The 26910-nt window shown below is 45.3% G+C and overlaps 1 long non-coding RNA gene across 1 annotated transcript; it reads left to right on the top strand.

Annotated features, from left to right (window-relative positions):
* The first annotated feature begins 17822 nt into the window (after positions 1 to 17822).
* Positions 17823 to 18596, top strand: LOC127911931 (uncharacterized). The gene is made up of 3 exons (XR_008079825.1): positions 17823 to 17943; positions 18048 to 18130; positions 18489 to 18596. It is a non-coding gene; the product is annotated as an uncharacterized LOC127911931 (long non-coding RNA).
* Positions 18597 to 26910: the final 8314 nt, after the last annotated feature.

Here is a 26910-nt window from a genome sequence, read left to right as displayed (position 1 = left end):
TCCCATCCCTCCTGTACCGATCCCCAACCCCTCCTGCCCTGCCCTGCCACTGACCCTTCTGTCCCTCCCATCCCTCCTGTCCCCTTCTGTCCCTCCTGTCCCTCCCATCCCTCCTGTCCCTTCTGTCCCTCCCATCCCTCCTGTACCGATCCCCAACCCCTCCTGCCCTGCCCTGCCACTGACCCTTCTGTCCCTCCCATCCCTCCTGTCCCTCCCATCCCTCCTGTCCCTTCTGTCCCTCCTGTCCCTCCCAACCCTCCCATCCCTCCTGTCCCTTCTGTCCCTCCCATATCTCCTGTCCCTCCCAACCCTCCCATCCCTCCTGTCCCTTCTGTCCCTCCCATCCCTCCTGTCCCTTCCATCCCTCCTGTCCCTTCTGTCCCTCGCACCCCTCCTGTCCCTTCCATCCCTCCCATTCCTCCTGTCCCTCCCATCCCTCCTGTCCCTTCTGTTCCTCCCATCCCTCCTGTCCCTCGCAACCCTCCTGTCCCTTCCATCCCTCCCATCCCTCCTGTCCCTCCCATCCCTCCTGTCCCTTCTGTCCCTCGCACCCCTCCTGTCCCTCCCATCACTCCTGTCCCTTCTGTCCCTCCCATCCCTCCTGTCCCTCCCATCTCTCCTGTCCCTTCTGTCCCTCACACCCCTTCTGTCCCTCCCATCCCTCCTGTCCCTCCCATCACTTAAGTACTTCCGGGTTGGAGCGAGCGGTCGCATCGGCACTTCGCTCCGCAGGTAGTATAACTTTTTCATTACATTTCATTACATTTCATTATAGTACAACGGTTTGATTTGTCTAATCTTAGCAATTTCTTCTTAGCTAGCTACATAGCCGTCTTTGTATCAAAGATAATTGCATAATTATCGTATTTCGTCGTCCTAACGTAGTCTAACGTAGTCGTCCTAACGTAGTCTTCACTGCTATTTGCCCAGCAGCTAGCCAGCTAGCCAGCTAGCAAACGCTAGCAAACGCCCACCGATTAGCAGCACTGTAGTAACTATTACACTCAACTGAACGACTTGATTAGTGTAGTGTTAGCTAGCTACATAGCTGTCTTTGCTGTCTTCGTATCCAAGATAATTGTGTAGTTTAGAGTGTGTAGTCTTAGAGTGATTATCTTAATTTACCGAGGTTAGCTAGCCAGCTATTTGTCGTCCTTAACGTAGGAGACTCTGCTAGCTAGCCAACAGCTAGCCAACAGCTAGCCGACAGCTAGCCGACAGCTTGCCAACGTCTACCGAATAGGACTCAACAACCCGGTCGCATTCATAGGTAGTATCACATTTTCATTTCATTTCATTACAGTACAACGGTTTGATTTGTTTGATCGTAGCTAGCTACACAGCTAGCTACATAGCCGTCTTTGTATCAAAGATAATTGTGTAGTCTAGAGCGATTTTCTAGGTTAGCTAGCCAGCTATTGTCGTTCTTTTAACGCAACGTAACGTAAACAACACTGCTAGCTAGCCAGCAAGCCCCCGAATAGCAGCACTGCAGAAACTATTACACTCAACGGAATGACTTGATTAGTGTAGTGTCAACAATGCAGCCACTGCCAGCTAGCCTACTTCAGCAGTACTGTATCATTTGAATCATTTTAGTCAATAAGATTCTTGCTACGTAAGCTTAACTTTCTGAACATTCGAGACGTGTAGTCCACTTGTCATTCCAATCTCCTTTGCATTAGCGTAGCCTCTTCTGTAGCCTGTCAACTATGTGTCTGTCTATCCCTGTTCTCTCCTCTCTGCACAGACCATACAAACGCTCCACACCGCGTGGCCGCGGCCACCTAATCTGGTGGTCCCAGCGCACGACCCACGTGGAGTTCCAGGTCTCCGGTAGCCTCTGGAACTGCCGATCTGCGGCCAACAAGGCAGAGTTCATCTCAGCCTATGCCTCCCTCCAGTCCCTCGACTTCTTGGCACTGATGGAAACATGGATCACCACAGACAACACTGCTACTCCTACTGCTCTCTCTTCGTCCACCCACGTGTTCTCGCACACCCCGAGAGCTTCTGGTCAGCGGGGTGGTGGCACCTGGATCCTCATCTCTCCCAAGTGGTCATTCTCTCTTTCTCCCCTTACCCATCTGTCTATCGCCTCCTTTGAATTCCATGCTGTCACAGTTACCAGCCCTTTCAAGCTTAACATCCTTATCATTTATCGCCCTCCAGGTTCCCTCAGAGAGTTCATCAATGAGCTTGATACCTTGATAAGCTCCTTTCCTGAGGACGGCTCACCTCTCACAGTGCTGGGCGACTTTAACCTCCCCACGTCTACCTTTGACTCATTCCTCTCTGCCTCCTTCTTTCCACTCCTCTCCTCTTTTGACCTCACCCTCTCACCTTCCCCCCCTACTCACAAGGCAGGCAATACGCTCGACCTCATCTTTACTAGATGCTGTTCTTCCACTAACCTCATTGCAACTCCCCTCCAAGTCTCCGACCACTACCTTGTATCCTTTTCCCTCTCGCTCTCATCCAACGCCTCCCACACTGCCCCTACTCGGATGGTATCGCGCCGTCCCAACCTTCGCTCTCTCTCCCCCGCTACTCTCTCCTCTTCCATCCTATCATCTCTTCCCTCTGCTCAAACCTTCTCCAACCTATCTCCTGATTCTGCCTCCTCAACCCTCCTCTCCTCCCTTTCTGCATCCTTTGACTCTCTATGTCCCCTATCCTCCAGGCCGGCTCGGTCCTCCCCCCCGCCCCGTGGCTCGACGACTCATTGCGAGCTCACAGAACAGGGCTCCGGGCAGCCGGCGGAAATGGAGGAAAACTCGCCTCCCTGCGGACCTGGCATCCTTTCACTCCCTCCTCTCTACATTTTCCTCCTCTGTCTCTGCTGCTAAAGCCATTTTCTACCACTCTAAATTCCAAGCATCTGCCTCTAACCCTAGGAAGCTCTTTGCCACCTTCTCCTCCCTCCTGAATCCTCCTCCCCCTCCCCCCCTCCTCCCTCTCTGCAGATGACTTCGTCAACCATTTTGAAAAGAAGGTCGACGACATCCGATCCTCGTTTGCTAAGTCAAACGGCACCGCTGGTTCTGCTCACACTGCCCTACCCTGTGCTCTGACCTCTTTCTCCCCTCTCTCTCCAGATGAAATCTCGCGTCTTGTGACGGCCGGCCGACCAACAACCTGCCCGCTTGACCCTATCCCCTCCTCTCTTCTCCAGACCATTTCCGGAGACCTTCTCCCTTACCTCACCTCGCTCATCAACTCATCCCTGACCGCTGGCTACGTCCCTTCCGTCTTCAAGAGAGCGAGAGTTGCACCCCTTCTGAAAAAACCTACACTCGATCCCTCCGATGTCAACAACTACAGACCAGTATCCCTTCTTTCTTTTCTCTCCAAAACTCTTGAACGTGCCGTCCTTGGCCAGCTCTCCCGCTATCTCTCTCTGAATGACCTTCTTGATCCAAATCAGTCAGGTTTCAAGACTAGTCATTCAACTGAGACTGCTCTTCTCTGTATCACGGAGGCGCTCCGCACTGCTAAAGCTAACTCTCTCTCCTCTGCTCTCATCCTTCTAGACCTATCGGCTGCCTTCGATACTGTGAACCATCAGATCCTCCTCTCCACCCTCTCCGAGTTGGGCATCTCCGGCGCGGCCCACGCTTGGTTGCGTCCTACCTGACAGGTCGCTCCTACCAGGTGGCGTGGCGAGAATCTGTCTCCTCACCACGCGCTCTCACCACTGGTGTCCCCCAGGGCTCTGTTCTAGGCCCTCTCCTATTCTCGCTATACACCAAGTCACTTGGCTCTGTCATAACCTCACATGGTCTCTCCTATCATTGCTAAGCAGACGACACACAATTAATCTTCTCCTTTCCCCCTTCTGATGACCAGGTGGCGAATCGCATCTCTGCATGTCTGGCAGACATATCAGTGTGGATGACGGACCACCACCTCAAGCTGAACCTCGGCAAGACGGAGCTGCTCTTCCTCCCGGGAAGGACTGCCCGTTCCATGATCTCGCCATCACGGTTGACAACTCCATTGTGTCCTCCTCCCAGAGCGCTAAGAACCTTGGCGTGATCCTGGACAACACCCTGTCGTTCTCAACTAACATCAAGGCGGTGGCCCGTTCCTGTAGGTTCATGCTCTACAACATCCGCAGAGTACGACCCTGCCTCACACAGGAAGCGGCGCAGGTCCTAATCCAGGCACTTGTCATCTCCCATCTGGATTACTGCAACTCGCTGTTGGCTGGGCTCCCTGCCTGTGCCATTAAACCCCTACAACTCATCCAGAACGCCGCAGCCCGTCTGGTGTTCAACCTTCCCAAGTTCTCTCGCGTCACCCCGCTCCTCCGCTCTCTCCACTGGCTTCCAGTTGAAGCTCGCATCCGCTACAAGACCATGGTGCTTGCCTACGGAGCTGTGAGGGGAACGGCACCTCAGTACCTCCAGGCTCTGATCAGGCCCTACACCCAAACAAGGGCACTGCGTTCATCCACCTCTGGCCTGCTCGCCTCCCTACCACTGAGGAAGTACAGTTCCCGCTCAGCCCAGTCAAAACTGTTCGCTGCTCTGGCCCCCCAATGGTGGAACAAACTCCCTCACGGCGCCAGGACAGAGGAGTCAATCACCACCTTCCGGAGACACCTGAAACCCCACCTCTTTAAGGAATAACTAGGATAGGATAAGTAATCCTTCTCACCCCCCCCCCCCTTTAAAATGTAGATGCACTATTGTAAAGTGACTGTTCTACTGGATGTCATAAGGTGAATGCACCAATTTGTAAGTCGCTCTGGATAAGAGCGTCTGCTAAATGACTTAAATGTAAATGTAATGTAAATGTCTGTCTCTCCTATCCCTCCTGTCCCTCCCATCCCTCCTGTCCCTTCTGTCCCTCCCATCCCTCCTGTCCCCCATCCCTCCTGTCCCTCCCATCCCTCCTGTCCCTCCCATCCTTCCTGTCCCTTCTGTCCCTCGCACCCCTCCTGTCCCTTCCATCCCTCCTGTCCCTTCTGTCCCTCGCACCCCTCCTGTCCCTTCCATCCCTCCCATTCCTCCTGTCATTCCCATCCCTCCTGTCCCTTCTGTTCCTCCCATCCCTCCTGTCCCTCGCACCCCTCCTGTCCCTTCCATCCCTCCCATCCCTCCTGTCCCTCCCATCCCTCCTGTCCCTTCTGTACCTCCCATCCCTCCTGTCCCTCCCGTCCCTTCCACTGTCCTTCCTGCACCTGGTGTTTCATCCGGGCAGGGTCATGTTTTCAAACTGTTTGCCAAACACTTTACTATCATCAGCCAATCAGAATTGCTGCAGTGATGATACTGTAACTACTGTAGCTGCATTTCTCCAGTGCCATGACCAGCTAATCTGTTTTTATCAGTCTGGTTTCTATTTTTCCTAAAAAGTTCTCTAATCTGATTATTGTTGCTGGTGTCATGACGATTGAACATGTGGTATCCAACCCCAGGGTTTCTCCCTCCCCATATTAACTAAGACCTGATCCTGGTGCAGAATACACAGGGTTTCTCCCTCCCCATAGTAACTGATACCTGATCCTGGTGCAGAATACACAGGGTTTCTCCCTCCCCATATTAACTGATACCTGATCCTGGTGCAGAATACACAGGGTTTCTCCCTCCCCATATTAACTGATACCTGATCCTGGTGTAGAATACACAGGGTTTCTCCCTCCCCATAGTAACTGATACCTGATCCTGGTGCAGAATACACAGGGTTTCTCCCTCCCCATATTAACTGATACCTGATCCTGGTGCAGAATACACAGGGTTTCTCCCTCCCCATATTAACTGATACCTGACCCTGGTGCAGAATACACAGGGTTTCTCCCTCCCCATAGTAACTGATACCTGATCCTGGTGCAGAATACACAGGGTTTCTCCCTCCCCATATTAACTGATACCTGATCCTGGTGCAGAATACACAGGGTTTCTCCCTCCCCATATTAACTGATACCTGATCCTGGTGCAGAATACACAGGGTTTCTCCTCCCCCATAGTAACTGATACCTGATCCTGGTGCAGAATACACAGGGTTTCTCCTCCCCATAGTAACTGATACCTGATCCTGGTGCAGAATACACAGGGTTTCTTCCTCCCCATATTAACTGATACCTGATCCTGGTTGCAGAATACACAGGGTTTCTTCCTCCCCATATTAACTGATACCTGATCCTGGTTGCAGAATACACAGGGTTTCTTCCTCCCCATATTAACTGATACCTGATCCTGGTTGCAGAATACACAGGGTTTCTTCCTCCCCATATTAACTGATACCTGATCCTGGTTGCAGAATACACAGGGTTTCTTCCTCCCCATATTAACTGATACCTGATCCTGGTTGCAGAATACACAGGGTTTCTTCCTCCCCATAGTAACTGATACCTGATCCTGGTGCAGAATACACAGGGTTTCTCCCTCCCCATATTAACTGATACCTGATCCTGGTGCAGAATACACAGGGTTTCTCCCTCCTCATATTGACTGATACCTGATCCTGGTGCAGAATACACAGGGTTTCTCCCTCCCCATATTAACTGATACCTGATCCTGGTGCAGAATACACAGGGTTTCTCCCTCCCCATATTAACTGATACCTGATCCTGGTGCAGAATACACAGGGTTTCTCCCTCCCCATATTAACTGATACCTGATCCTGGTGCAGAATACACAGGGTTTCTCCCTCCCCATAGTAACTGATACCTGATCCTGGTGCAGAATACACAGGGTTTCTCCCTCCCCATATTAACTGATACCTGATCCTGGTGCAGAATACACAGGGTTTCTCCCTCCCCATATTAACTGATACCTGATCCTGGTGCAGAATACACAGGGTTTCTCCCTCCCCATAGTAACTGATACCTGATCCTGGTGCAGAATACACAGGGTTTCTCCCTCCCCATATTAACTGATACCTGATCCTGGTGCAGAATACACAGGGTTTCTCCCTCCCCATAGTAACTGATACCTGATCCTGGTGCAGAATACACAGGGTTTCTCCCTCCCCATAGTAACTGATACCTGATCCTGGTGCAGAATACACAGGGTTTCTCCCTCCCCATATTAACTGATACCTGATCCTGGTGCAGAATACACAGGGTTTCTCCCTCCCCATAGTAACTGATACCTGATCCTGGTGCAGAATACACAGGGTTTCTCCCTCCCCATAGTAACTGATACCTGATCCTGGTGCAGAATACACAGGGTTTCTCCCTCCCCATAGTAACTGATACCTGATCCTGGTGCAGAATACACAGGGTTTCTCCCTCCCCATATTAACTGATACCTGATCCTGGTGCAGAATACACAGGGTTTCTCCCTCCCCATATTGACTGATACCTGATCCTGGTGCAGAATACACAGGGTTTCTCCCTCCCCATATTAACTGATACCTGATCCTGGTGCAGAATACACAGGGTTTCTCCCTCCCCATATTGACTGATACCTGATCCTGGTGCAGAATACACAGGGTTTCTCCCTCCCCATATTAACTGATACCTGATCCTGGTGCAGAATACACAGGGTTTCTCCCTCCCCATATTAACTGATACCTGATCCTGGTGCAGAATACACAGGGTTTCTCCCTCCCCATATTGACTGATACCTGATCCTGGTGCAGAATACACAGGGTTTCTCCCTCCCCATATTAACTGATACCTGATCCTGGTGCAGAATACACAGGGTTTCTCCCTCCCCATATTAACTGATACCTGATCCTGGTGCAGAATACACAGGGTTTCTCCCTCTCCATAGTAACTGATACCTGATCCTGGTGCAGAATACACAGGGTTTCTCCCTCCCCATATTGACTGATACCTGATCCTGGTGCAGAATACACAGGGTTTCTCCCTCCCCATAGTAACTGATACCTGATCCTGGTGCAGAATACACAGGGTTTCTCCCTCCCCATATTAACTGATACCATTCAATTAAATAATTTAATAAGACAATACAAGTAAAAGTTTTGTTTAGTATATTATGCTGAGTGCCAGGTCTCTCTCAATTCAGAGACATCAGTATCAAGTCCCTCTGTCCGTCTGATTTTCATCACATCATCTTGCAAGTCTCTATGTGCTGGCTCCATACATGTTTCTGTGAACACACACACTCAGCCGTTGTTCTATTACCAATGGCAGTTAGGATAGGTAATATCTGACACACAAACAGCTACTATGTTGAATTTTGAACAGGTCAGGTAAAACTTACCCAATTATGGTCTCCCCATCAGTCGACCGAGGCTGGCATCTGGCGAACACCTCTACAGTCCTCTCTCAATCTGTAGGAATAGACAGAGTTGAGGCAGAGGTCAACAATGACTCATGGATAAAGTCTATGGTCATGTTGAATGGAGGGGGTCGCTACACCAGTGGAGGCTGGTGGGAGGAGCTATAAGAGAACAGGCTCATTGTAATGGCTGGAATGGCATAAATGGAACGGAGTAAAACGTGGTTTCCATATATTTGATGTGTTTGATACCGTTCCAATTATTCCATTCCAGTCATTGCAATGAGCTCGTCCTCCTATATCTCCCCCCACCAGCCTAATCACTACACCAGTGAGATGTTCCAGGAGGCAAAGAGAGCGATTGAAGAAGAGATGCTGAGAGAGAACAAAGAGAAGAGATGCAGAGAGATGGAAGAACTGAAGGCAATGTTTGAAGGAGAGTGACAACCTGAGGGAAAACAATGAAAAATGGCCTAAAAAGAAACTGCTTTGTTAAGAGCAGGTGTTGGAGCAGACATGGTTCCTGCATGTGGAGCTGCTACACCATATGTGAACTGATTGCCCCCATCTATCTTCAGAGCTTGTGCTGCTAGGCGACCTAAACTGGCACATGCTTAACACCCCAGCCATCCTACAATCTAAGCTTGATGCCCTCAATCTCACACAAATTAATAAGTGAACCTACCAGGTACCTCCCCAAAGCCTTAAACACGGGCACCCTCATAGATATCATCCTAACCAACTTGCCCTCTAAATACAGCTCTGCTATCTTCAACAAATATCTCAGAGATCACTGCCTCATTGCCTGCATCCGTAATGGGTCAGCGGTCAAACGACCACCACTCATCACTGTCAAACGCTCTCTGAAACACTTCAGCGAGCAGGACTTTCTAATCGACCTGGCCAGGGTATCCTGGAAGGATATTGATCTCATCCCGTCAGTAGAGGATGCCTGGTTATTTTTTTAAATGCCTTCCTAACCATCTTAAATAAGCATGCCCCATTCAAGAAATTTAGAACCAGGAACAGATATAGCCCGTGGTTCTCCCCAGACCTGACTGCCCTTAACCAACACAAAAACATCCTATGGCGTTCTGCATTAGCATCGAACAGCCCCCGTGATATGCAGCTGTTCAGGGAAGCTAGAAACCATTATACACAGGCAGATAGAAAAGCAACGGCTAGCTTTTTCAAGCAGAAATTTGCTTCCTGCAACACTAACTCAAAAAAGTTCTGGGACACTGTAATGTCCATGGAGAATAAGAACACCTCCTCCCAGCTGCCCACTGCACTGAAGATAGGAAACACTGTCACCACTGATAAATCCACTATAATTGAGAATTTCAATAAGCATTTTTCTATGGCTGGCCATGCTTTCCACCTGGCTACTCCTACCCCGGTCAACAGCACTGTACCCCCCACAGCAACTTGCCCAAGCCTTTCCCATTTCTCCTTCTCCCAAATCCAGTCAGCTGATGTTCTGAAAGAGCTGCAAAATCTGGACCCCCACAAATCAGCCGGGCTAGACAATCTGGACCCTTTCTTTCTAAAATGATCTGCCGAAATTGTTGCCATCCCTATTACTAGCCTGTTCAACCTCTCTTTCGTGTCGTCTGAGATTCCCAAAGATTGGAAAGCAGCTGCGGTCATCCCCCTCTTCAAAGGGGGGGGACACTCTTGACCCAAACTGCTACAGACCTATATCTATCCTACCCTGCCTTTCTAAGGTCTTCGAAAGCCAAGTCAACAAACAGATTACCAACCATTTAGAATCTCACCATACCTTCTCTGCTATGCAATCTGGTTTCAGAGCTGGTCATGGGTGCACCTCAGCCACGCTCAAGGTCCTAAACGATATCTTAACCGCCATCGATAAGAAACATTACTGTGCAGCCGTATTCATTGATCTGGCCAAGGCTTTCGACTCTGTCAACCACCACATCCTCATCGGCAGACTCGACAGCCTTGGTTTCTCAAATGATTGCCTCACCTGGTTCACTAACTACTACTCTGATAGAGTTCAGTGTGTCAAATCGGAGGGTCTGCTGTCCGGACCTCTGGCAGTCTCTATGGGGGTGCCACAGGGTACAAATCTTGGACCGACTCTCTTCTCTGTATACATCAATGATGTCGCTCTTGCTGCTGGTGAGTCTCTGATCCACCTCTACGCAGACGACACCATTCTGTATACTTCTGGCCCTTCTTTGGACACTGTGTTAACAACCCTCCAGGCAATCTTCAATGCCATACAACTCTCCCTCCGTGGCCTCCAATTGCTCTTAAATACAAGTAAAACTAAATGCATGCTCTTCAACCGATCGCTGCCTGCACCTGCCCGCCTGTCCAACATCACTACTCTGGACGGCTCTGACTTAGAATACGTGGACAACTACAAATACCTAGGTGTCTGGTTAGACTGTAAACCCACATCAAACATCTCCAATCCAAAGTTAAATCTAGAATTGGCTTCCTATTTCGCAACAAAGCATCCTTCACCTCTGCTGCCAAATATACCCTTGTAAAACTGACCATCCTACCAATCCTCGACTTCGGCGATGCCATTTACAAAATAGCCTCCAATACCCTACTCAACAAATTGGATGCAGTCTATCACAGTGCAATCCGTTTTGTCACCAAAGCCCCATAAACTACCCACTATTGCGACCTGTACACTCTCATTGGCTGGCCCTCGCTTCATACTCGTCATCAAACCCACTGGCTCCATGTCATCTACAAGACCCTGCTAGGTAAAGTCCCCCCTTATCTCAGCTCGCTGGTCACCATAGCATCTCCCACCTGTAGCACACGCTCCAGCAGGTATATCTCTCTGGTCACCCCCAAAACCAATTCTTTCTTTGTCCGCCACTCCTTCCAGTTCTCTGCTGCCAATGACTGTAACGAAATACAAAAATCTCTGAAACTGGAAACACTTATCTCCCTCACTAGCTTTAAGCACCAACTGTCAGAGCAGCTCACAGATTACTGCACCTGTATATAGCCCACCTATAATTTAGCCCAAACAACTACCTCTTTCCCTACTGTATTTATTTTATTTATTTCGCTCCTTTGCACCCCATTATTTTTATTTCTACTTTGCACATTCTTCCATTGCAAATCTACCATTCCAGTGTTTTACTTGCTATATTGTATTTACTTTGCCACCATGGCCTTTTTTTGTTGCCTTTACCTCCCTTATCTCACCTCATTTGCTCACATCGTATATAGACTTGTTTATACTGTATTATTGACTGTATGTTTCTTTTACTCCTTGTGTAACTCTGTGTTGTTATATGTGTCGAACTGCTTTGCTTTATCTTGGCCAGGTCGCAATTGTAAATGAGAACTTGTTCTCAACTTGCCTACCTGGTTAAATAAAGGTGAAATAAAATAAATCAATAAATATGGGAATAGTTGGAGGACCAGTTGGTTCATTAGTAGGAGCTGCAGTAGGAGTTGCAGAAGGAGCTGCAATAGGAGCTGCAATAGGATCTGCAGTAGGAGCTGCAGTAGGATCTGCAGAAGGAGCTGCAGTAGGAGATGCAGTAGGAGCTGCAGTAGGATCTGCAATAGGAGCTGCAGTAGGAGCTGTAGTAGGATCTGCAATAGAAGCTGTAGTAGGATCTGCAGTAGGAGCTGCAGTAGGAGATGCAGTAGGAGTTGCAATAGAGGCTGTAGTAGGAGCTGCAGTAGGAGTTGCAATAGGAGCTGTAGTGGGAGTTGCAGTAGGAGATGCAATAGGAGCTGCAGTAGGAGCTGCAGTAGGATGTGCAGAAGGAGCTGCAGTAGGAGATGCAGAAGGAGCTGCAATAGGAGCTGCAGTAGGAGCTGCAGAAGGAGCTGCTCAGCTGCAGAAGGAGATGCAATAGGAGCTGCAGTAGGAGCTGCAGAAGGAGCTGCAGTAGGAGCTGCAATAGGAGCTGCAGAAGGAGATGCAATAGGAGCTGCAATAGGAGCTGCAGTAGGAGCTGCAGTAGGAGCTGCAATAGGAGATGCAATAGGAGCTGCAATAGGAGCTGCAGTAGGATATGCAATAGGAGCTGCAGTAGGAGCTGCAGAAGGAGCTGCAATAGGAGCTGCAGTAGGAGATGCAATAGGAGCTGCAGTTGGAGCTGCAATAGGAGCTGCAGTAGGAGATGCAATAGGAGCTGCAATAGGAGCTGCAGTAGGAGCTGCAGTAGGAGCTGCAGAAGGAGCTGCAGAAGGAGATGCAATAGGAGCTGCAGAAGGAGCTGCAGTAGGAGATGCAATAGGAGCTGCAGTTGGAGCTGCAATAGGAGCTGCAGTAGGAGATGCAATAGGAGCTGCAATAGGAGCTGCAGTAGGAGCTGCAGAAGGAGCTGCAGAAGGAGCTGCAGAAGGTGTCACACATGAGCGAAGCTGTGAAAAATACATGCTTGATGATACAATGAATTTGCTGTGCTATCTATCAGCCTGTCTGTTCCAGTTAAACATCATCCAAGTATAAGAAATTGCATTAAGATTCTATTATGACATATTTCATGTAACTTCACTATGGGGATGATGTCTATTGAATTTATTCAAGGGATGTGGGCTAATACAGGTTGTTGTTGTTGTTGTTTTGGTGCAATGGGCATTGCTAAGCTTTTAGATAGCTATGGGGTTGGTTGTTCTGTTTATATTATCTGCTGTTCAATAAAGTTTCACGAGATCAATGCAGATTATGTTCTATGTTCATTATGTCAACGCACAACTTCTTTTCAAAGTCTTTTATTGCTTGGGCCTATCCTATCATGCAACAGGAGCCATGATTGGAGGAAAAGTAGCAGAGATTTTTCACTTCTGGTTGCAGTTCTCCATGGTATCCACTAGATGGTACCAAACCATGTGATAAGAGGTCTTCTTTTTGCTGTACACTGTGGGTTAACTATGGGGTTAGTGCCATCCAGTGGAGGCTGGTGGGAAGAGCTATAGGATGATAGGTTCGTTGTAATGGCTGGAATGGAATATATGGAACGGTATCAAACAGATGGAAACCACGTTTGACTCCGAGCCATTGATTCCATTCTAGCTGTGAAAGAGAAACGGAATGGGGATACCTAGTCAGTTGTCCAACTGAATGTATTCAACTGAAATGGGGAGGGGGGCACAGTGGGTTACCTTCATTGCTCAGGGGCTTGTCAGCTCTAGGATTCGATTCAGTAACGTTCTAATTCCATTCCAGCCATTATTATGAGCCCGTACTCCTATAGCTCATCCCACCAGCCTCCTCTAGTATCATCGTAGCACCTCAGGGTTAGAGGGGAGAGACTAAGGGGACTTGTCTGACCAACATCCCATTGACAGCCCGACTAGCCAAAATCTATAACTGACCATTACCTTAACCCTAATCTAATTTGGACCAATTTGAAAAATGAAATATCGGTTTGCAGGTCAGCCACGTCATCTTTGTTTTCCCCAGGTTAGAGAGCTGTCACCATACCTCTATCCTGAATGATGATTTCACACAGGATCTAAATAAAAATCTTACAAACTTGAAGCATTATACAATGGATTGAGATGTGATGTCATATAGGGTTGTAAGCCTAAACTATCATTCAATTGGAAAGTTGATTGCTCAAGGAAAACAGGAATTGGAGACGGCCAGGTCAAACTTTATGGAAACTATGTCAGATCATATTTCTTCCTTCTTCCTCCTCACAAACTTCTATTTCAAGTCAAAGGGCCAAATGTCACTTTGAAATACCAGAATGTAAATGAATGCTTTCTTGTCATGAAATGATTCATAGTGAGTTTTTTAAATTCTAAGTGTGTGACTCGGCCATGATGTTATTACTCAATCAACCTCATTGTGTACCTTCAGTGATCTCTCCCTGTGGGAATCAGCATACCTTTGTAATTTCATGTGAAAAGCGATTGTGTACGTGCTATTATCACTGTCCTGGGCAATGTCCTAAATGGGACCATTCCATTCCACACCCTATTTAGTTCACTCTATGGCTCTTGGTCAAATGTAATGTGCTATATAGGCAGGGATGGATGGGTAGTAACGGATTACATGTAACAGGGATGATGTTTTTTACATTTTATTATGTGTAATTGGATTACAGTTACATTCTTAAAAACAGCTGATTACATTATGGATTACTTCATCTAATATCAATATCAACTTTGCTACTACTTACTACTTTATAGCTATTTTGCAACTACTTAGCATGTTAGCTAATCCTCCCCACAACAATTGCAATTGGTAACATATTATACGAATTGTAATTCTTACCATGCAGTATCATGCGAAATGGATGATGGACATCCACATATATAACATACGAAATGTAACATATCATACTATTTGACGTGACCCAGATTTACATTTCCTATGTTACGTCTACCCCTGAGTCCAGGCTGGCAGATCGGTTCCTCTCGGTCTCCTTTAATCAGTGGCAAAATAAGCGCACAAGCTCCTAAACCCCTACCATGCACACTGTCCATTTACGTCTCCTCCTTTCGTATAGAAAAAAATGCAACTGGTATGGATAGGCTACAGAATTTCCATGTTGGTGCCCATCACTACTGATATTCATCAAATCCATGGACAGCTTTAGGGTGCTGCATGTTCCAAGGGATGGGCCTGAGCATGCTGCTGTACAGAACATAGAATAGTCTTACATCATATCCCTCCTTATAATGTGCTGAAAATGAACAAATCTGTGCAGCTACTTTACAATCTGTAACATGGTGTTCAAGTCTACTTTTAAAGAAGACAATGCCGAGGTTCATTATATTGAGAAATAAATTCTAGAACAAAAGAAAACTAAATATTAAAATAGGTTTAAAGAATGTATAAAATATTCAGTTCCATCCAAAGTAATTGAATTAAGTTACTCATTTAGAGTAATCCAACGGATGACGTTACTGATTACTTTGTGTCATGTAGTTGTAATCAGCACGGATAACAAAATGTCAAGCAATCCGCCCAACTCTGTTTACAGTGTATTTGGAAAGTTTTCAGACCCCTTCCCTTTTCCCACATTTTGTTACGTTACAGCCTTATTCTAAAATGTATTAAATCAATCAATCTACACACAATGCCCCATAATGACCAAGCGAAATCAGTTGTAATTATTATTTTGTTTGCAAATGTTTTATAATAAAAAACATAGTATACCTTATTTACATAAATATTTTGACCGTTTGCTATGAGACTCGAAATAGAGCTTAGATGCATCTTGTTTCCATTGATCATCCTTGAGATGTTTATGCAACTTGATTGGAGTCCACCTGTGGTAAATTCAATTGATTGGTCATGATTTGGAAATGCACACACCTGCCTATATAAGGTCCCAACCTTGACAGTGCGTGTCAGAGCAAAAACCAAGCTATGAGGTCAAAGGAATTGTCTGTAGAGCTCAGAGACAGGATTGTGTCGAGGCACAGATCTGGGGAAGGGTACCAAAACATTTCTGCAGCATTGAAGGTCCCCAAGAACACAGTGGCCTCCATCATTTTTAAATGGAAGAAGTTTGGAACCACCAAGACTCTTCCTAGAGCTGGTAGCCCGGCCAAACTGAGCAATCGGGGAGAAGGGCCTTGATAAGGGAGGTGACCAAGAACCCAATGGTCACTCTGACAGAGCACCAGAGTTCCCTGGTGGAGATGGGAGAACCTTCCAGAAGGACATCTATCTCTGCAGCATTCTGTCAATCAGGCCTTTATGGTTGAATGGCCAGACAGAATCCACTCCTCAGTAAAGGGCACATGACAGGCATTTGCCAAAAGGCACCTAAAGGACTCTCAGACTGTGAGAAACAAGATTCTCTGGTCTGATGAGACCAAGATTGATCTCTTTGGCCTGAATGTCAAGCGTCACGTCTGAAGGAAACCTGGCACCATCTCTACAGTGAAGCATGATGGTGGCAGCGTCATGCTGTGGGGATGTTTTTCAGCGGCAGGGACTGGGAAACTAGTCAGGATCGAGGGAAAGATGAACAAAGAAAAGTACAAAGAGATCCTTGATAAAAACCTGCTCTAGAGCGCTCAGGACCTCAGACGGTGGCAAAGATTCACCTTCCAACAGGACAACGACCCTAAGCACACAGACAAGACAATGCAGGAGTGGCTTCGGGACAAGTCTCTGAATGTCCTTGAGTAGCCCCGCCAGAGCCTGGACTTGAACCCGATCAAACATCTCTGGAGAGACCTGAAAATAGCTGTGCATTGACGCTCCTCCAACCAAGCCGACAGAGCTTGAGAGGATCTGCAGAGAAGAATAGGAGAAACTCTCCAAACACAGGTGTGCCAAGCTTGTAGCGTCATACCCAAGAAGACTCAAGGTTGTAATCGCTGCAAAAGGTGATTCAACAATGTACTGAGTAAAGGGTCTGAATACTTATGTAAATGTAATATTGGTAGGTAGGAGGGTGGAGATGCCTCTCTATCAGGCTTCACTGCATATATATATAATGTGAAAAAAGTCAAGGGGTCTGAATACTTTCCGATTGAACTGTATAGGGTACCCATAGGGCTCTGGTCAAACGTAATGCACTATATATAGGGTGTAGGGAGACATTTGAGACCCATTCCTGGTGCATTCCTTGTTTGCAGGAAATGCAAGGGAGGAGGACTTCGTTGTAGTGCAGGGAGGTGACTTCCTCACTGCACCCACAGCTTGCAGCCTCGCAGCGGGACTGAAGGTGCTAAGCTGGCATACCTTTCCAGGAACCTTTGACAATAGGTTTGAATCTCCCTGACTCTCTAACATCAAACTTCTTTCCTTTTGTTTATGTTTTTAGTGTGGGAGCACCTGTAAGTAGAGATGGTTATGTTTTTAGTGTGGGAGCACCTGTAAGTAGAGATGGTTATGTTTTTAGTGTGGGAGCACCTGTAAGTAGAGATGGTTATGTTTTTAGTGTGGGAGCACCTGTAAGTAGAGATGGTTATGTTTTTAGTGTGGGAGCACCTGTAAGTAGAGATGGTTATGTTTTTAGTGTGGGAGCACCTGTAAGTAGAGATGGTTATGTTTTTAGTGTGGGAGCACCTGTAAGTAGAGATGGTTATGTTTTTAGTGTGGGAGCACCTGTAAGTAGAGATGGTTATGTTTTTAGTGTGGGAGCACCTGTAAGTAGAGATGGTTATTTTTCACATCATTAATATTTGTTTGAGTAGATATTTAATTATGTATGAAAGGCTTGGATACTCTTTAAGAGTCACTCTGTCTAAATCTCCATGCTGTGTTTACTGAGTATGATGAAGAGCAACTAAATGTTTTTCTTTGTTGTGGTTTCATTCATAAAGGATACCACCCCAGTTATTACACTGTAGGCTTACATTTTGTCATAGTAATCTAGTTACTTTCTTCATTGCACTCAGTCATGACAAGGTAATTTTTTAAAGGTACTATCTGGGATTTAGAAAAGCAACAAAGGAGCTATATAATCTACAATGGCTATATGTAATGTATTTAAAATTCTTATTTAGTGTATTTACCAATTCCAGATTGCCTCTTAAAAAGTGCCATGTGTATACAGTTATTTTGATCCCCACTTGTCCTAACTTTTTTGAGGTACAACTTAAAAATAAATATATATAAAGAAATGTTCCTATCACAGGACGATGTTGTACACAGAGCTGCTGCGGTTGTGGGATGAAGCTGGGAAGGCAGTGGATGCCAGAGACTGGCAGGGAGCCCTGTCTAAACTGAACCAGATCACTGAACCTACCTCCCCGTACTCTGTTTCTGACTGCCTCGGCTCACCTTGCCCTGGGGCAGCTGGAGCCTGCCATCCAGGTAAGTCTGGAGGACTGCTGTCAAGCGTGACTGATCAATCTCTGAAAGGACTTCTTTGTGTGTGTATGTGAGTGCGTCTAATATTTATCTGTCACCCTGTGAAGGCTTTAGACCAGACCATAGCCAAGGATGAGCGACTTGCAGTTGGCTTTTTCCAAAGAGCTGGAACACTCATAATGGCTAGCAGGTAAAGAGATCACTGTACAACGTTATGGTTCCTCTTCTGTCTTCTGATGTTGTTCTCTTCTTTATTAAAGTAAACAACAGGATGTACAGGTCAATGTGAATGTACAGTGTTTAGACATTGATTAACATATGAAGGAGAATGGCTGTCTATTCATGTTTTAGATTACAAAAGGCAGCCATTATACCTGACATCCCTCTCCCTCCCACTCTCTTTGTCTTTGTGGGTGTGTGTGTGTGTTTGTGTGTGTGTGTGTGTGTGTGTGTGTGTGTGTGTGTGTGTGTGTGTGTGTGTGTGTGTGTGTGTGTGTGTGTGTGTGTGTGTGTGTGTGTGTGTGTGTGTGTGTGTGTGTGTTCTGCAGGCTGGAGGAGGCTCTGAATTACTGTATCTCGGCTCAGAAACACATGAGAGGGAACGTGGTCATTGACTACAGACAGCTGGGGCTACGCTACAAGCTCTACAACTTACACCACAGTGTTATAGCTGCAGACTTACACCACAGTGTTATAGATGTAGTCTTACATCACAGTGTTATAGATGTAGACTTACACCACAGTGTTATAGAAGTAGACTTACACCACAGTGTTATAGAAGTAGACTTACACCACAGTGTTATAGAAGTAGACTTACACCACAGTGTTATAGATGTAGACTTACACCACAGTGTTATAGATGTAGACTTACACCACAGTGTTATAGATGTAGACTTACACCACAGTGTTATAGCTGCAGACTTACACCACAGTGTTATAGATGTAGACTTACACCACAGTGTTATAGATGTAGACTTACACCACAGTGTTATAGATTTAGACTTACACCACAGTGTTATAGATGTAGACTTACACCACAGTGTTATAGAAGTAGACTTACACCACAGTGTTATAGATGTAGACTTACACCACAGTGTTATAGAAGTAGACTTACACCACAGTGTTATAGATGTAGACTTACACCACAGTGTTATAGATGTAGACTTACACCACAGTGTTATAGATGTAGACTTACACCACAGTGTTATAGATGTAGAATTACACCACAGTGTTATAGATGTAGACTTACACCACAGTGTTATAGATGTAGACTTACACCACAGTGTTATAGATGTAGACTTACACCACAGTATTATAGATGTAGACTTACACCACAGTGGTATAGATGTAGACTTATGTAACAGTATACTTTTAAACCGTCCCCTCGCCCATACCCGGGCGCGAACCAGGGACCTTCTGCGCACAACGACAACAGTCACCCTCGAAGCATCGTTACCCATCGCTCCACAAAAGCCGCGGCCCTTGCAGAGCAAGGGGAATTACTACTTCAAGGTCTCAGAGCAAGTGACGTAACCGATTGAAACGCTATTTAGCGCACACCGCTAACTAAGCTAGCCGTTTCACATCCGTTACACTCACCCCCCTTTTGACCTTCCTCCTTTTTCCGCAGCAACCAGTAATCCGGGTCACGGCACCAATGTAACAGTATACTTTTAAACCGTCCCCTCGCCCATACCCGGGCGCGAACCAGGGACCTTCTGCGCACAACGACAACAGTCACCCTCGTCGTTACCCATCGCTCCACAGTGTTATTGCAGAGCAAGGGGAATTACTACTTCAAGGTCTCAGAGCAAGTGACGTAACCGATTGAAACGCTATTTAGCGCACACCGCTAACTAAGCTAGCCGTTTCACATCCGTTACACTTACACCACAGTGTTATAGATGTAGACTTACACCACAGTGTTATAGAAGTAGACTTACACCACAGTGTTATAGAAGTAGACTTACACCACAGTGTTATAGATGTAGAATTACACCACAGTGTTATAGCTGCAGACTTACACCACCGTGTTATAGATGTAGACTTACACCACAGTGTTAGATGTAGACTTACACCACAGTGTTATAGATGTAGAATTACACCACAGTGTTATAGATGTAGACTTACACCACAGTGTTATAGATGTAGACTTACACCACAGTAATATATAAATAATAATATATGCCATTTAGCAGACGCTTTTATCCAAAGCTTACAGTCATGTGTGCATACATTCTACGTATGGGTGGTCCCGGGAATCGAACCCACTACCCTGGCGTTACAAGCGCCATGCTCTACCAACTGTGCTACAGAAGGACCACAGTGTTATAGCTGCAGACGTACACCACAGTGTTATAGATGTACTTGTACATTGCAGGTGTTATAGATGCACCTTACAGGTGTACACCATGTACTAGAAGTGGAGTACAGTACGATGAAACAAGATGTATGTGACAATCCAAATGTATATAGCCCGTTGCTCCAAATGGTGACAGATATCTGAGTTACAGATGCAGTCCAGCTATTTTTTTAAACCTTTTCCTGAACAATATCCCAAGTATCAATACAGCAATGTTCACACACTTAAGGGCAAAACAAGTCATTTTGAGCAAAATAGTGTTTTTAGACACAACTGCAATCTTCAAGGAGTTGGTCTGATGTCATCGGCCTCCCTCCATGCTTGTGGGAAAATAGAGGAGCCTGATATGTCATGAAATAACTGGACCACCTACTGAGATGAGCCTTTTGTTAGGTAAATCAGGTGATTCATGAGGTGAAAAGGAGACTGGAGTGTATCTTTAAGCATGAATCCCAAATGGCACCCTATTCTCTTTAATGGGCACTCATTTTGGCTATGGGACCTGGTATTGTCACGACTTCTGCCGAAGTCGTTGCTTCTCCTTGTTCGGGCGGTGCTCAGCGTTCGACGTCACCGGTCTTCTAGCCATCATTGATCCTTTTTTCATTTTCCATTGGTTTTGTCTTGTCTTCCCACACACCTGTTTTCAATCCCATTCATTACCTGTTGTGTATTTAACCCTCTGTTTCCCCTCATGTCTTTGTCAGAGATTGATTTGTTGTCAGTGTAGTGTGATTGTTTGTATAGGTGCGCGTCGGGTCCTCGTACCCATGTTTTGTTTGTTTGTACGTTTAGTGTTATGGAGCATACTTGTGGAACTTTATTAAAAGACTCCATATTTACACTCCATTTGACTCTCCTGCGCCTGACTTCCCTGCCACCTATTACACCTATGCTTGACAGGTATAATAGGGTTCTGGTCAAGATAAGTGCACTATATAGGGAATAGGGTGCCATTTGGGATGCATTTGACAAATGAACAACTGAGAATATCCCCAGTTCCATTACATTTACATTACATTTAAGTCATTTAGCAGACGCTCTTATCCAACACTTCCATTGTGCGGTCCAAAAGCCAGATAACCCACCTGGTGGGTATGACAAAGCCTCATTGAATGAAGGGAAACAAGTTTAGGAGATTTACTTCATAGTGAAGATGAGGCATATTTCATATTTTTAGCCCAGGGCATGTACAGCTGTGGCTGTGTTTGTCTCAAACTGGGCTAACCAATATGTGTCTGTCTCTCTGGACATGACGATAGGGATTAGATTCAGGAAAAAATATATCAGCTAGAACAAATATGGTTATTGCGTTTGTTTTATTATACCTGTAAAGAGTGGGTTAACTCCCTATACCACCTGTAAAGAGTGGGTTAACTCCCTATACCTGTAAAGAGTGGGTTAACTCCCTATACCACCTGTAAAGAGTGGGTTAACTCCCTATACCTGTAAAGAGTGGGTTAACTCCCTATACCTGTAAAGAGTGGGTTAACTCCCTATACCTGTAAAGAGTGGGTTAACTCCCTATACCTGTAAAGAGTGGGTTAACTCCCTATATCTGTAAAGAGTGGGTTAACTCCCTATACCTGTAAAGAGTGGGTTCACTCCCTATATCTGTAAAGAGTGGGTTAACTCCCTATACCACCTGTAAAGAGTGGGTTAACTCCCTATATCTGTAAAGAGTGGGTTAACTCCCTATACCTGTAAAGAGTGGGTTAACTCATTATACCTGTAAAGAGGGGGTCAACTCATTATACCTGTAAAGAGTGGGTTAACTCCCTATACCTGGAAAGAGTGGGTTAAATCCCTACACCTGTAAAGAGTGGGTTAACTCATTATACCTGTAAAGAGGGGGTTAACTCCCTATATCTGAAAAGAGTGGGTTAACTCATTATACCTGTAAAGAGTGGGTTAACTCCCTATACCTGTAAAGAGTGGGTTAACCCCCTATACCTGTAAAGAGGGGGTTAACTCCCTATACCTGTAAAGCGGGGGTTAACTCATTATACCTGTAAAGAGTGGGTTAACTCCCTATACCTGTAAAGAGTGGGTTAACTCATTATACCTGTAAAGAGTGGGTTAACTCCCTATACCACCTTTAAAGAGGGGTTAACTCCCTATACCTGTAAAGCGGGGGTTAACTCATTATACCTGTAAAGAGTGGGTTAACTCCCTATACCTGTAAAGAGTGGGTTAACTCCTTATACCTGTAAAGAGGGGGTTAACTCCCTATACCTGTAAAGAGTGGGTTAACTCATTATACCTGTAAAGAGTGGGTTAACTCCCTATACCTGTAAAGAGTGGGTTAACTCATTATACCTGTAAAGAGTGGGTTAACTCCCTATACCACCTTTAAAAAGTAGGTTAACTCCCTATACCTGTAAAGAGGGGGTTAACTCCCTATACCTGTAAAGTGGGGGTTAACTCATTATACCTGTAAAGAGTGGGTTAACTCCCTATACCTGTAAAGAGTGGGTTAACTCCTTATACCTGTAAAGAGGGGGTTAACTCCCTATACCTGTAAAGAGGGGGCTAACTCCTTATACCTGTAAAGAGGGGTTAACTCCCTATACCTGTAAAGAATGGGTTAACTCCTTATACCTGTAAAGAGGGGGTTAACTCCCTATACCTGTAAAGAGGGGGTTAACTCATTATACCTGTAAAGAGGGGGTTAACTCATTATACCTGTAAAGAATGGGTTAACTCCTTATACCTGTAAAGAAGGGGTTAACTCCCTATACCTGTAAAGAGTGGATAAACTCATTATACCTGTAAAGAGGGGGTTAACTCATTATACCTGTAAAGAGTGGGTTAATTCATTATACCTGTAAAGAATGGGTTAATTCATTATACCTGTAAAGAATGGGTTAACTCCTTATACCTGTAAAGAGTGGGTTAACTCATTATACCTGTAAAGAGTTGGTTAACTCCCTATACCTGTAAAGAGTGGGTCAACTCATTATACCTGTAAAGAGTGGGTTAACTCCCTATACCTGTAAAGAGTGGGTTAACTCCCTATACCTGTAAGGAGTGGGTTAACTCCCAATACCTGTTAAGAGTGGGTTAACTCCCTACACCTGTAAAGAGTGGGTTAACTCCCGACACATGTAAAGAGTGGGTTAACTCTCTACGCCTGTTAAGAGTGGGTTAACTCCCTATACCTGTAAAGAGTGGGTTAACTCATTATACCTGTAAAGAGTGGGTTAACTCCCTACACCTGTAAAGAGTGGGTTAACTCATTATACCTGTAAAGAGTGGGTTAACTCCCTATGCCTGTAAAGAGTGGGTTAACTCCCCACACCTGTAAAGAGTGGGTTAACTCCCTATACCTTTAAAGAGGGGGTTAACTCATTCTACCTGTAAAGAAAGAGGGGGTTAACTCCCTATACCTGTAAAGAGTGGGTTAACTCATTATACCTGTAAAGAGTGGGTTAACTCCCTATACCTGTAAAGAGTGGGTTAACTCATTATACCTGTAAAGAGTGGGTTAACTCCCTATGCCTGTAAAGAGTGGGTTAACTCATTATACCTGTAAAGAGTGGGTTAACTCATTATACCTGTAAAGAGTGGGTTAACTCATTATACCTGTAAAGAGTGGGTTAACTCATTATACCTGTAAAGAGTGGGTTAACTCATTATACCTGTAAAGAGTGGGTTAACTCCCTATACCTGTAAAGAGTGGGTTAACTCCCTATACCTGTAAAGAGTGGGTTAACTCCCTATACCTGTTAAGAGTGGGTTAACTTCCTATACCTGTCAAGAGTGGGTTTACTCATTATACCTGTAAAGGGTGGGTTAACTCCCTACACCTGTAAAGAGTGGGTTAACATATTATACCTGTAAAGAGGGGTTAACTCCCAACACCTGTAAAGAGGGGTTAACTCCCTATACCTGTAACGAGTGGGTTAACTCCCTATACCTGTAAAGAGTGGGTTAACTCCCTACACCTGTAAAGAGTGGGTTAACTCATTATACCTGTAAAGAGTGGGTTAACTCCCAATACCTGTAAAGAGTGGGTTAACTCATTATACCTGTAAAGAGTGGGTTAACTCCCTACACCTGTAAAGAGTGGGTTAACTCATTATACCTGTAAAGAGTGGGTTAACTCATTATACCTGTAAAGAGTGGGTTAACTCATTATACCTGTAAAGAGTGGGTTAACTCATTATACCTGTAAAGAGTGGGTTAACTCCCTATACCTGTAAAGAGTGGGTTAACTCATTATACCTGTAAAGAGTGGGTTAACTCCCTATGCCTGTAAAGAGTGGGTTAACTCATTATACCTGTAAAGAGTGGGTTAACTCATTATACCTGTAAAGAGTGGGTTAACTCATTATACCTGTAAAGAGTGGGTTAACTCATTATACCTGTAAAGAGTGGGTTAACTCCCTATACCTGTAAAGAGTGGGTTCACTCCCTATACCTTTAAAGAGGGGTTAACTCATTCTACCTGTAAAGAAAGAGGGGTTAACTCCCTATACCTGTAACGAGTGGGTTAACTCCCTATACCTGTAAAGAGTGGGTTAACTCCCTACACCTGTAAAGAGTGGGTTAACTCATTATACCTGTAAAGAGTGGGTTAACTCCCAATACCTGTAAAGAGTGGGTTAACTCATTATACCTGTAAAGAGTGGGTTAACTCCCTACACCTGTAAAGAGTGGGTTCACTCCTATACCTTTAAAGAGGGGGTTAACTCATTCTACCTGTAAAGAAAGAGGGGGTTAACTCCCTATACCTGTAAAGAGTGGGTTAACTCATTATACCTGTAAAGAGTGGGTTAACTCCCTATACCTGTAAAGAGTGGGTTAACTCATTATACCTGTAAAGAGTGGGTTAACTCCTTATGCCTGTAAAGAGTGGGTTAACTCATTATACCTGTAAAGAGTGGGTTAACTCATTATACCTGTAAAGAGTGGGTTAACTCATTATACCTGTAAAGAGTGGGTTAACTCATTATACCTGTAAAGAGTGGGTTAACTCATTATACCTGTAAAGAATGGGTTAACTCCCTATACCTGTTAAGAGTGGGTTAACTCCCTATACCTGTAAAGAGTGGGTTAACTCCCTATACCTGTTAAGAGTGGGTTAACTCCCTATACCTGTCAAGAGTGGGTTTACTCATTATACCTGTAAAGAGTGGGTTAACTCCCTACACCTGTAAAGAGTGGGTTAACTCATTATACCTGTAAAGAGGGGGTTAACTCCCAACACCTGTAAAGAGGGGGTTAACTCCCTATACCTGTAACGAGTGGGTTAACTCCATATACCTGTAAAGAGTGGGTTAACTCCCTACACCTGTAAAGAGTGGGTTAACTCATTATACCTGTAAAGAGTGGGTTAACTCCCAATACCTGTAAAGAGTGGGTTAACTCATTATACCTGTAAAGAGTGGGTTAACTCCCTACACCTGTAAAGAGTGGGTTCACTCCCAATACCTGTAAAGAGTGGGTTAACTCCCTATACCTGTAACGAGTGGGTTAACTCCCTATACCTGTAACGAGTGGGTTAACTCCCTATACCTGTAAAGAGTGGGTTAACTCATTATACCTGTAAAGAGTGGGTTAACTCCCTATGCCTGTAAAGAGTGGGTTAACTCCCCACACCTGTAAAGAGTGGGTTAACTCCCTATACCTGTAAAGAGTGGGTTAACTCCCTATACCTGTAACGAGTGGGTTAACTCCCTATACCTGTAAAGAGTGGGTTAACTCCCAATACCTGTAAAGAGTGGGTTAACTCATTATACCTGTAAAGAGTGGGTTAACTCCCCACACCTGTAAAGAGTGGGTTCACTCCCAATACCTGTAAAGAGTGGGTTAACTCCCTATACCTGTAACGAGTGGGTTAACTCCCTATACCTGTAACGAGTGGGTTAACTCCCTATACCTGTAAAGAGTGGGTTAACTCATTATACCTGTAAAGAGTGGGTTAACTCCCTATGCCTGTAAAGAGTGGGTTAACTCCCCACACCTGTAAAGAGTGGGTTAACTCCCTATACCTGTAAAGAGTGGGTTAACTCCTATACCTGTAACGAGTGGGTTAACTCCCTATACCTGTAAAGAGTGGGTTAACTCATTATACCTGTAAAGAGTGGGTTAACTCCCTATACCTGTAAAGAGTGGGTTAACTCATTATACCTGTAAAGAGTGGGTTAACTCATTATACCTGTAAAGAGTGGGTTAACTCATTATACCTGTAAAGAGTGGGTTAACTCATTATACCTGTAAAGAGTGGGTTAACTCATTATACCTGTAAAGAGTGGGTTAACTCCCTATACCTGTAAAGAGTGGGTTAACTCATTATACCTGTAAAGAGTGGGTTAACTCCCTATACCTGTAAAGAGTGGGTTAACTCATTATACCTGTAAAGAGTGGGTTAACTCATTATACCTGTAAAGAGTGGGTTAACTCCTACACCTGTAAAGAGTGGGTTAACTCATTATACCTGTAAAGAGGGGGTTAACTCCCAACACCTGTAAAGAGGGGGTAACGAGTGGGTTAACTCCCTATACCTGTAAAGAGTGGGTTAACTCCCTACACCTGTAAAGAGTGGGTTAACTCATTATACCTGTAAAGAGTGGGTTAACTCCCAATACCTGTAAAGAGTGGGT

Source organism: Oncorhynchus keta, chromosome 25, assembly GCF_023373465.1.
Source record: "Oncorhynchus keta strain PuntledgeMale-10-30-2019 chromosome 25, Oket_V2, whole genome shotgun sequence".
Classification (NCBI taxonomy): domain Eukaryota; kingdom Metazoa; phylum Chordata; class Actinopteri; order Salmoniformes; family Salmonidae; genus Oncorhynchus; species Oncorhynchus keta.
This window is presented reverse-complemented; position numbering and strand designations above follow the sequence as displayed.